This window comes from Aulonocara stuartgranti (genome assembly GCF_965226115.1).
Source record: "Aulonocara stuartgranti genome assembly, chromosome: 9".
NCBI lineage: Eukaryota > Metazoa > Chordata > Actinopteri > Cichliformes > Cichlidae > Aulonocara > Aulonocara stuartgranti.
In genome coordinates, this window is record NC_138960.1 from 24213247 (window position 1) to 24224676 (window position 11430).

The window sequence follows — 11430 nt, forward strand, 5'->3', positions numbered from 1 at the left end:
ATTACTCATTACTTGAAAAAAGTAATCGGATTACGCGTTAGTGCCCATCTCTGCACAACAGTGAGACAGACATGTCTGAAGGTAAGAGCTGAGGGTTGGCCTCTGCTGAGGATTTAGCTGCTCCAGAGGATTTCATAATAATCACAATACTTTGCAAAATATGCAATGCATGATGGTGAAGAAAGGCTTTTAAAGTAGCAACAAGTACAACATCCAACATTTTTTTTAAATGTAACAAATTAAAATGTTTAATTTTAAACTATAGAGCTTATAGTTTCACAACAACTTAAAAACAGCAAGCCCTGCACTGCCCTCTGACACCCATTCTTGTGTATTGTTTGCACCGTGCAGTGCAGCACAAATGTGCTAGCCAAGGAGCGCTGTGATGTACATTCGCCTGACTAAAAGAAATGGAGAATATATGAATACAGTACATGTGAAAACCACAGGTGGCGGCTAAAAAATGTAAAATAACATAGTACAGGTCGAGAGTCTGTAATCAGTGATGGCAGCTGTTTGTTTTGTTTGCACTGACAAATGCTGCTCTCTGCATGCCGCAATTTGCGATAAATTATTGTTCACCTTTTTTTCTATTGTCAGGAATAAAATTTGTTGCAAATTTTCGTGAAATATCTTTATAAAATTTTAAGGTTATATTACCCACCTCCAGTACAATGTCAGCTAACTGCAATGTAAGATGTTACATAGCCTGCACTAGCTGCGTCTTGAGACCCAGCAGATGGCAGCACCCCTCCCTTTGTGATGTGAAGTTGTAAACAAGCAAAGTTCAAAGTAAGAAGGTATACAATCCCTGCAAGCCAGTGTAGTCCTCCTGTCCTGATCTAGAAAGTGAACACCTATAGTATTTTGTACAATATTTCAGCTGTATTAGAGTACACTGGTATATAATCATTCAGTTGGAGCAATGCACACATGTATGGTGTATGGAGATATAGGCCTTAAAGGAGGGATGGCTGTTAGCATTTGTACTATGGAGACTGGGCACACAAAGCACAGTGCCACACATTTTAGTGATATTAATACACAATTTGATTAACAAAGAGTCTCAAATAGTTAAAGTATTTTGGGCAGATGTTTACCATCACATACATTGTGCTGAATTTTTATTGCTCTCTGGGTGTTTTAGACCATCTTACTACTCTGACCTTATCCCAAACCTCTATACACCTTAATGGAGGTCACATCAGATGTGCAAGAAACCCATGGCATCATGAGTGCAAGCCAAATTGTCCCTTTCTTATGCAGTGGTCATTGCTCTTGTGAATTGTGATGCCATCAAAGCAGCAAAACCACTTGTACTTATGTTTAAGGTAAGCCCAGCTCTGAAATAGGAATACATGAAGTCAAACCATGAAAAAGATGATAGCAGAGGTTGGGGAGGAGGATGTGATGCCAGTCATTTTCGAAGAGTTTCAGATTCTGACTTGTCACACCACAGGGCAGATTTCCAATTTGCCATAGCCAGTCTAAAATAAGCTCAGGGCCGGAAGGTGGTTGTGTTTCTGGGTCTTGTTTTATACGGTTACTTTCCGCGCATGGTAGAATTTTAACTTGCAGTTCGTTGATGCAGTTATGAACTGTGTTCACTGAAAATGGTTTTATAAAGTGTTCCTGAGCCCATGCAGTGATTTCCACTACCGAATCATGTCTGTTTTTATTGCAGTACTGACTGAGGGTCCTAGGACCATGGCCATTACACATTGGCTTTCAGCAATGCTACAAGAATTTGTCTTCATGTTCCACAGGTGATAAGATCCCCAAATTGTTTTCGATTTTACATTTTAGAAACGTCTTAAATAGCTGAACTATTTGTTAACAAAGTCTTTTTCTTTGCGATGGAACCCCCACCCCCTCTACCCTTACATGTAAGATACTCATACTCGCTGGAATTTTTATACCCAATTTTAAACCCCTGTTGCCAATTAACAAAATTACTTTTGAGATGTTCCACCAGCTTTTCTAATGTTTTACAAAACTGCCCCCGGTCCCTAGCCCTTAAATGTTTTATGTGTGTATTAATGACCTCAGCTATATGCAAAAACGCACACACACACAGCATATAAACATAGTGTATTTATATATTCTGTATATTCGCTAAAGATAAAATACCCAAAAAGGTTGTTGTGTCTGATGAGCTACATTTCATTCTGTGCTGATACATTTTTCCCCCCTTTTTCTTCTTTTACATTTTGCTTAAAGCATTATTGTGGTCATAAAAAAAGCCTGAGCAACTCTGTAGCTATATGTACTGATGTGCTTAAATATCCTGGGGCACATAACATACATTTTAACGCTGATATTCTAATTAGCGATATAATGTATAGTAATGAATGTTGATAACCACCTTTGAAAAGAAAGAATTATATAGATGACAGCACTTGTTCTTCCTTTAAATTGAAAGGAGACAATACTAGTTAAGAGTTATATTCCCAGCGGTATGCTTTCTTTCACAGGCGTCAAGCACCGCTGTTTAATGTACACTCATGCCCCATCTACCCTCTCTTCCATTATTCCACTCTCCAAACCTCCGTCTCATGCACACTTTCCCCAGGCCCCATGCTGTCCCTCTCTATTTATTGAATACATCTTTTACTCTGCAACATTTTTCCACCTGAGCTGGCAGTTGCAACTTTTATGGGGGTGGTGCACACAGGGACACGGAGAGAAGAGGACCCTCGTATTTTCATTGCACGCATCATGCTCCAGCGAACGAGGGCCATCTAGGCTGAAATGAACTAACAGGGAAGATGACTTAGACTTTACCTTTTTTGTTGTTCTCTTGTTTATATTATTTAAGAAGGAGTGATAGCAGCACTTGGTATTGCGCTCTCTTCACTTCATGAAAAAATAACAAGAAGTCAATTGAAGGCCACCAGCTGAGAGGAGACAGAATAGGGATTTAAAAGGGTAAGTAAACAGCAACCTGATCAACAAAACAATCTATTATTCAATGCCATTTTTGGCAAGATCAGTTTTTACATGGCCCCAATTTATCAGACAAGCCAAGCAGATGAAACACGCCACCAAGCTTTCAGTGTAGCTAAAACAAAAAGACAGAGGGGAAAAAAAAACATCATTGAGACACATTTTGATAACCTCATGTTGCTTGTAACCATCAGAACAACACAGGAAAAAAAATATTTAATGCCCAACAGGAATTATTTCAAATGGGTACAAGAAGATATTAGATCTCACCTTTATCAGATGCTTGGTTTGAAGCATCCCTGTCATATTTCCCCACTTTGCATATGTGTGTCTACTTTTTACAAGATGACTTCTGTCACATACTAACCCTATCAGATGCAGGTCAAAACAGGACGAGTGTTGATGTGAAATTCACTCCATTAGAGTGAAACCTGGCTTTGTATTCATGGCAAAGGCGAGTCTTTCCAGCAGAATTACACCAGCTTTGTGTAAATAATCAAGGGCTGACCTGTGGGGTTAAACCCTGTAATTGAAGTGATACTTCAAAGAGACGACTAGCACCTTCTCTAGGCGGCAAAACGCTGCATGGAGCAAGCAAGGCAGACAGGGGGGGCCGGTTCACACACACACATATTCATAAACACACACAGACACACACAGGGCAAGAGAAGGAGGTAATGGGGTGCCCAGATTGGATGACACTGTGGGAGTGCCTATTCTGTCATACAAGTGCTTTCTCTGTCTCTCTTTCTTTGCCATCTCTGGTAAATGGATGACTAAAATGTTCATTGTAGTCCAGCGACAATGAATGAATACATGAAATGAACATGTGTTGTCTTCATTATTTCTTCTTACAGATGAGTGTAACAGTGGATGTGTACAGCTGCAATGAACTGAAAACATTTGAAAAATGGGGAAAGTGTTTAATGGGTTGTCTGGACGCGTTTCCAAGAGGACAAAAAACTTTTGAAAAGATTTGTATCTATCGTGTCCAGTGTCTAAAAAAAAAAAAAAAAAATGTTTGTGTGGTGTTATTTTGCAAATGTGCACTGCCATTTACATTTTTCATTCATTCAATTTCCAAGTTTTCCCATTTTGGCAGCATCAAAATCCCACAGAATCAAAAAAAATAACATTATAAAACATTATTTGTAACAAATCCCGAGCATTAAATTTGTGCATAAAGTCTCCCTACTTGTCGCAGCAGTATTAAAACCCCAACAAAACATATGTCCATAAAAATCTGCATTGCATTTAGACTCCTAAATGTCCCTCATCTGCTTTGACAGACTGAAAAGCATTTTAATGCAAAAAATCCCCAAAACAAGATCAATGGCCAAAACTAACCTTTTAAATCACATTCTAAGAATTTCTAAAAAAAACAGAAATAAATCTTCAATTTAGAAAATATTAAAAAACAAAGAAATCATATTTTTAAAAATGATCTGCTAAAGTGTAGAGGAATCGGCGATGTAAAATATCCCAAAACAAGGGAGTTTGAAAATTCCTTGTTTCTGTTGTGACAGCATCAAAAACCCCTCTGACTCCCAGCCATTCCCATGGCGACAAGAACCACACGCAGCCCGGATGCTGAGCTTTTCGCTCTAAACTAGTCTCGCTCTGCCACAGAACGTAGTCACTTTATTGCCAGCGCTCCACGCCAGCGAGCTCATAGACATTTGCCCTACTGCAATTCAATTAGAGGCTGTAAACAAGTGTCAAAGGCAAAGACAGACAGACGGGCAGCCACAACTGGAAATTAATCAGTAGGGTGGTGGTGGTGGGTAAGGAACTGTGCTGTCTGTCAGGGCTGAAAGGAGGAGTGACTGGCACTGCTGTAATCACTCATTTACAGTAGTGATCACCATAGTGCATTGTGGGTGAATGCTCAAACTGTGGAAGTGCACAACGCGCTATCTTCCTTCCATCTCACCCGCCTCTCATATCTCCCCCCACGCCCCCGGCTTCACACACACACCTCCAGCAAAGAGTAGCAACCAGCGGAGAGAGGCAGATTGATCCCTGGATTCTGCGTAGCTACGGGCCTCCTTCCCTCATTAATTTTGCTGATTCCACCAGATGGGAAACAAAATATTAATTTTATTCAGCCCTAGGCATAGGCTCTCTGTTAAGGTGTTCACTAAATCACCGAGGTTTCATCAGGATGCTCTGATATTGCAGCCTGGTTGTAAAATTGTCAGGCCGGTGGGTGGGACAAAGGTTCAAATTGTCATAAATGTAATTAATTGTATGGCAAGAATGATTAATTTATCAGAAATGGAAGGGCTGACGTGACTAGCCAAGTTGCCTAGCCATGCCTTCAAAGTGGCTGTACATGCTCGTTTAAATTATGCAAATTAATTGACTCTTTCAATGTGGCATAAAATGCTAGTGCAACTACATTGCATGGTACATTAGTCTGTTCATCCAATAAAACTGCATTCTTTACAAGTGAATCCTTGACTCAGAGGGCTCTGGGATACAATTCATTTTCGGCACAGATGTGAGAGTCTGGCAGCATTTGGCAGAGGGTTTCAGGCGGAAAGTGAGGGGAGGATGGATGGGGTGGGGGGCTAGGAGAGAGAGATGTACAGTGTGGATGTATTTGTGAATTTTTGGTGTTTGTCTGCTGACCCCACTGAGAACTGCACTGGCATGATACCCTGCACATTCGCGATGTAATCTTAGCGGCGTCGGTGCGCTGGCTTCTTATTTTTCCTTTCCGCTTTCCCCCCATTAACCCTTTTGTTTTAGAGCTAGATGACAACTTAGTTTGTTGGTCACATCTAAAGAACCATGGATCATTGATTTCATTGCAGCGTTGCAGTGCTGCCCTACCACCCGCCGAGCCATAGTGGAAACTGGCAATGACAAGGCATGTACACATGCACAATGCACAATACACATGCATGCACATACACAAACAAACACATGCCTAATTATAAGCACCACTTTGCCACAGTCAAACTCCAGTGAAGGATGATGATATCCTAAAAGGCACAAAATTACGTACAAATAAACAATATGAAGATTTTCATTCCAAAATTAAGCATCCACCATGTGAAAATGTGTCATTACATGCAAAATAATCACCATCAGAAGCGAAGGAATAAATCATGGCTGCATTCACAGCTCTCTCATTTTTATCATTATTTCTTCTTCTTTGTGGCCAAATATTTTCTTCACCTCCTGCCTTTTTACCCTCTCCGCATTTTGTGAAGCGTCTTTCCCACACTAAATATCCTTTTTCCCCTCTTATGAAATCAAATGACGGTACACCTGCCTCTCACTTAGCAGCGAGAAGATGGAGAGAGGAGAAGCGGTACCTTGCCACCTAATGAAAGCTCACCATACCACTCTTTCACCACTGCCCGCCACCTCCCACTCTCCCCTATGAAGCCACCTCTTCACCCCTCCAGGCCTCTCTCCCCACCCCCACTTTGATATACATGTGTCAAGGCAAAGTGACAAATAGCACATATTAATTAGGCACTAGGTCGGGCGAGATTGCTGTTATTAACGGTGGAAAGGGGTAAGGTTGGATTTAATTGCCTGTGACATCAAAGTCAAGTGACTGGTATTTCAAGCATCATTTAAAATGCTTGATATTGAGGCCATTGTACTCACATAAAGAACATCTAAAAATATAAAAGGAGACTGATGGGGAGGAAAATACCTACATGCTTTTGCTGAAGCTATCTGGAAGCTAATAACATCTCTCTCCTGATAAATTGACTAGATCCTGATGGAAAGTATATTGTGGTTGCCCCTGACTGACTATCACACCCTCTCTCCGATTTGCCATCTACTCTCATGCTTTTCATTCGCTTTTTATATCGCTCGTACACAGGCAGAAAAAAAATATAATTTCAACATCAAGTTCAGGAGTGGAGTGAGTAAATATGCCTGGTTTGGTTTGGAAGCGTTTGTAATGGGTTTTTTTTATTACAGAGTGCATCTGATAAAAACATAAATATTAAAGACAAATGGATAAAGCTCTTGTCCTTGTGCTATTAATTTGAGATTAATAGCAAATTTTGCTACAAAATCCCATCTTGAGCACATGGGGATTTAAAATGCACGTATAGCAAATGCCAATGCATTTAGTTATGCTGTAGCTAAATCACAGATTTAGCTGTTGCTGAGACCTTGCGTGTTGAAAAAGACTGCTATAACCGGCTGTTTGTCATGATGACTGATTATTTGGGGCCCCTATCAGACTGTAGACAGTGCTTTTAGCTGTTAACCGTTGCCATGGCAATGCCGTTCTCCTGTTGGGCGTTCTGCTAACCCTGAAATTAGTGATGAGGTGTGGCACCACCCCAAACTGTGCTCTACTCCTTGGCTGAGCCTGCCCTGATTTGCTGTCCACAGCAACGCGAAAACCTGTTGAAAAGATAAGCTCCAAACGCTCCCCTGGATGCAGTGGCTGGCTAGACATCCCAGCACTCCAAGCAAGGCAGGTGAAAGTGATAAACAGCATATATACTTCAATAGTCAGAGCTATAAACATCACCCACTGTAGTCCTCTTAAAGGTTTTAGAGCTTTTCTTGGATATGGGACAGTTCTAGATGCTTCTAACATCTGCATGTCGCAGCCATTTCACTTTTACCATCAGGCGTGTGCTGTCTGAAACAAGCCCCAGTGGGCTCCCTACAGCAGTCCATTCAGACCACTGCTGTCACGCTCCCGTCTACATTAATCTGAGACCCTACTCAGTGGAGGGCTTATAAAAACTGAACATTACAGGATGTGGTGGCCATTTTGAAAGCTCCACTTCCTCTTTACCTCATTTCCACTTCGGTCTCCCATTTAGCAAGGTGCAACAACTTTGTTGTTTTTTTTGTTTTTTTTTCTTGTGGCAATGACTTCATCCTTCTTCATTTTAATGAGCCGTTAATGCTAACATTGTCAGTACCTCTGTTCTGCATGGAAATAACCAAACCCAGTAGATAGAGTGCCATTTCTCGGCACTTGTGCACGCAATAAGACACACCAGGTGCGCTCTTTCTCAAATTAGCCGATCAACAGGGAGGCAAAACTGGCATCCTGATGATCCCAGGCACCAGCATGGCACATCATTTAGGAAATGGCCTATTATTTTTGTGCAAGCATTAAAAATAATTTACTGTCTTTAAAGTCTTTGATTTCCCCAAAGACATAACAAAATGTATAAAAACTTGACATAGGGTTCATTGTGTTGCAAAAATAACACCAAAAAAACAACACTGGGAAGGGAAACTATGAGCAATTCTTGTTATCCAGTTTATGAAATGCACATTTGGTGGCATTAGGTAAGCTTTTGGTGGATTTAGTCTACATTATTCAAAACAGTGCATGTTTTGGCTTGTGCTGTGTTTTTTTCCTCCCAACACGCTACTTTATTTTATTGTTAGTACGACTATTTTATAATAATGTAGCTTCCTTTGCCTGCTGTTAGCTACCTTACACATATTCAGCATCACGTATAGTCAAAGCAGGTGTTCACTCCACGCATACAGTATGTAGTATGAAAGGTCAATTCCCACGTTAGTAATGTGCCATATGCTGCTTTTATTCATTATGGCATTGTGGTTTGCTCTTTGGACTTCAAGGGCAGAGGGAAAAAAACAATTTCAGGGTAACTATATAGTAAGACTGGTTATTAATTTATACAGAATTTTGTGTTTGTTATCACTGGAATCCTGCCTAAATCCTGTTTAAGGTGACTGGCAGTATATACTAGTAAAGACACAACAACAACACAAATTTCACAGACAGAAGAGTCAAGGGGTGTACACAAATTTGGTTTTGGTCAAGAATGAGCGAGACGGTATAAGAAACAATGAAATATTTACACATAATCCACATAGACAGTGAAAGACTTCCCAGCCACCATGCAGTCAGGGGCCACTCGGAGAGGTGAAAAAGGAGGAATACATATTGATAAGATACACCAGTAGGCCCCTGTAGTCCCTTTCCCAAGACAGGCCACAGACTAGAATTATAATGAGTGGGATTAACACCCCCTACCACTGCTGTTTCTAACCCTGCAGCCCCCCTGCCCAAACCTCAACATACACACACATACATTTGTTCCCCACAAGCACTTCTACTCTAGGAAATGCCCTGCACGAAGGACAGAAAGCCAAGTGCCAGCGAGGAACATACTGACGTTAATTAACAACATCTGACACAGATGCCACGCTTGTACTCGCTCAAGAGGTGGTCCAGCACATTATTTCATTTTGGTTATTTCCTTTCATTTTTTTCCTCCCCTTTTTCTCTCCTTAATCTCCTTGACATGCTGTCCTCTCTTTGCGTTAAAGATGCGAGTTTTGAACACGGCTTTGAATGCAATTAACTTTCCACTTGTCAGCCACCTTTGTTTAATTTTGAATAACCCTGTCCTTATAATAAGGAAGCTACGAAATCTCTCAGAAGAGATACACGTGGCGATATTCACACCTTGCTTTGCTCTAAATCTGTTTGCTCTTTCTGACACCCAAAATATTGTGACACCAGATACACAACACCGAGGCTCCCGCATAGCGGCCTGGTCGCACAGCACGCCACCCAGAAGCGCGTTCACAAAAGGAGAAGCATTTCATGACGCCACTCGGGAGGCAAAAGTTAAAGTTTCAATCAAAGGGAGGAAAAAGAAAAGGCCGTCAGACATTTGGTAATTAGCCCGAGCTTCTACTGTGCTGGAGTTTCACCGTGCCAACATAAAGAGTGCAAGTGACACATGTGCTCAATCCTGTATGTGCACTGCTAATCAGCCGACCTCAAAACTAAAATAGATGTGTGACTTGCCAACTTGTCTGCAGACGTGTTGATAAGTAGCACATATGTCAAACCATTATTTGTGATGCAACTCAGAGAGGGAGAGAGAGAGAGAGAGCATGCCATGTGCATCAGCCATATACTGTACAAGAACAAAGAGCAGAGGTGAGGATGGGTAATAATCCCTTGCTGTCTTGAGGGAGCATTCACCCATCAGGGGCCCTGTGTGTATTCCTGGGGAAAGTCTGAGGAGATGGGACATTTTCTAAACTGGCCAGACACTTTTTGCCTCCTCTGCTGTTTCTCTTTGGTGGCAAGAATGACCTGGACTCCCTCCTGACCTGCCTCTGGTAATGACCGTCGTACATCATGTCTTAAGTGCTGCAGCCCTCGTCGGCTGATGTCGCTGGCCTGTCTAGCGCTCATTTCCATGTGACCCACCGAGTCCTGGACTAGGGCCACGGCAGGGAAATTAAAAATGCATCATGTGATTCATCTTCTGAATGACTCCCACCACAAAAGGGACCTGACCACTGAGGATAAGCACTCACAAAGGACCTTGATGACTATCATGTCCATCCAGGTGTCTGCTGGAGCTTTTGTTTCGATTTGGTCAAGAAGAAAAACACAATAATAATTAGTTTAAAAAAAACGTACTGTCATTAGTAGTATGAAGCAAGAAGTCAGATATGGCCATTGCTGACCCAAGGCCATTGTTTTGTTTTTGGGTTTTTTTGTTTTAAATATGAGCAAAAAAAACCTTCCAGACAACAGCTTTGAATTTCACTCATCAGTGATCAATAACATCGTATTTGCTGACAACTTGGCAGTTTTAATTTCTCTTGAGCTACAGAATAAAACACCTGTCAATATTACCAGAAAGTCCACAACCCAGAAGCTGAAGGGGTGGGGCTGCTCAAACGTTATGCTGCCGCCACCTGCTGGTAAGCAGCTTTTGAAGCCTTTCCCCTCCCTCCCCTTTCCTGCCATTCAAACGCACCAACCCCCCAAAGTAGCCAACGGTAAAATCTCTCCTGCCTCAGCTTCACACCACAACCTTTTATCTTCTTCTATTTTTTTTATTTTTTTTTATTTTTTTTATTTTTTACAAATCCCAAAGCTGGACAAGTGTTTATTTTCGAGGTTGTTAAAAATATTTCCTTTCACCTTTTAAAAAATCTGTCTGTTGTGTCCACATAATTTGAGAAGAAATACGGGCCAGTGTAATTCTATCACGCACGGAGGAGGGTGTAAAGCTGGGTGGGGCTGCAGAAATAAAAAGGTCAGCAGATAGACGAATGGTGATGGAGAGATGGCGGGTGATATCCAGTTATACGAGGTTAATTATTGTATGAGAAAATAAAAGAGTCTCATATTCAGGAGGCAACTGTGCCTGCACAAAGGCCACGTGTTTGCCTTAATTCGCTTAAAGTCGCCACTCAAAACACTCCTGAGACATACCTTCTGCAGGCCCGAGTCCAAGAGTAGACAAAGAGTCTTCCCAGCCATTTGTCTTAACGCTGGCATAAGGTGTCTGCGCCACATTACTCTAAACACGCTCTTTTCAGTGGAATAAAATAAATTCTAGCGCTCTCACTAATGGTCACATCCAACACTGACCACGGGAGGTAAGTCTAACAAAATTAGTATGCAAAAGACCTGCCCTCGCGAGGCCTATAATTTCCTTGCAAATGATTTCCGTATTTGAGGATGAAACG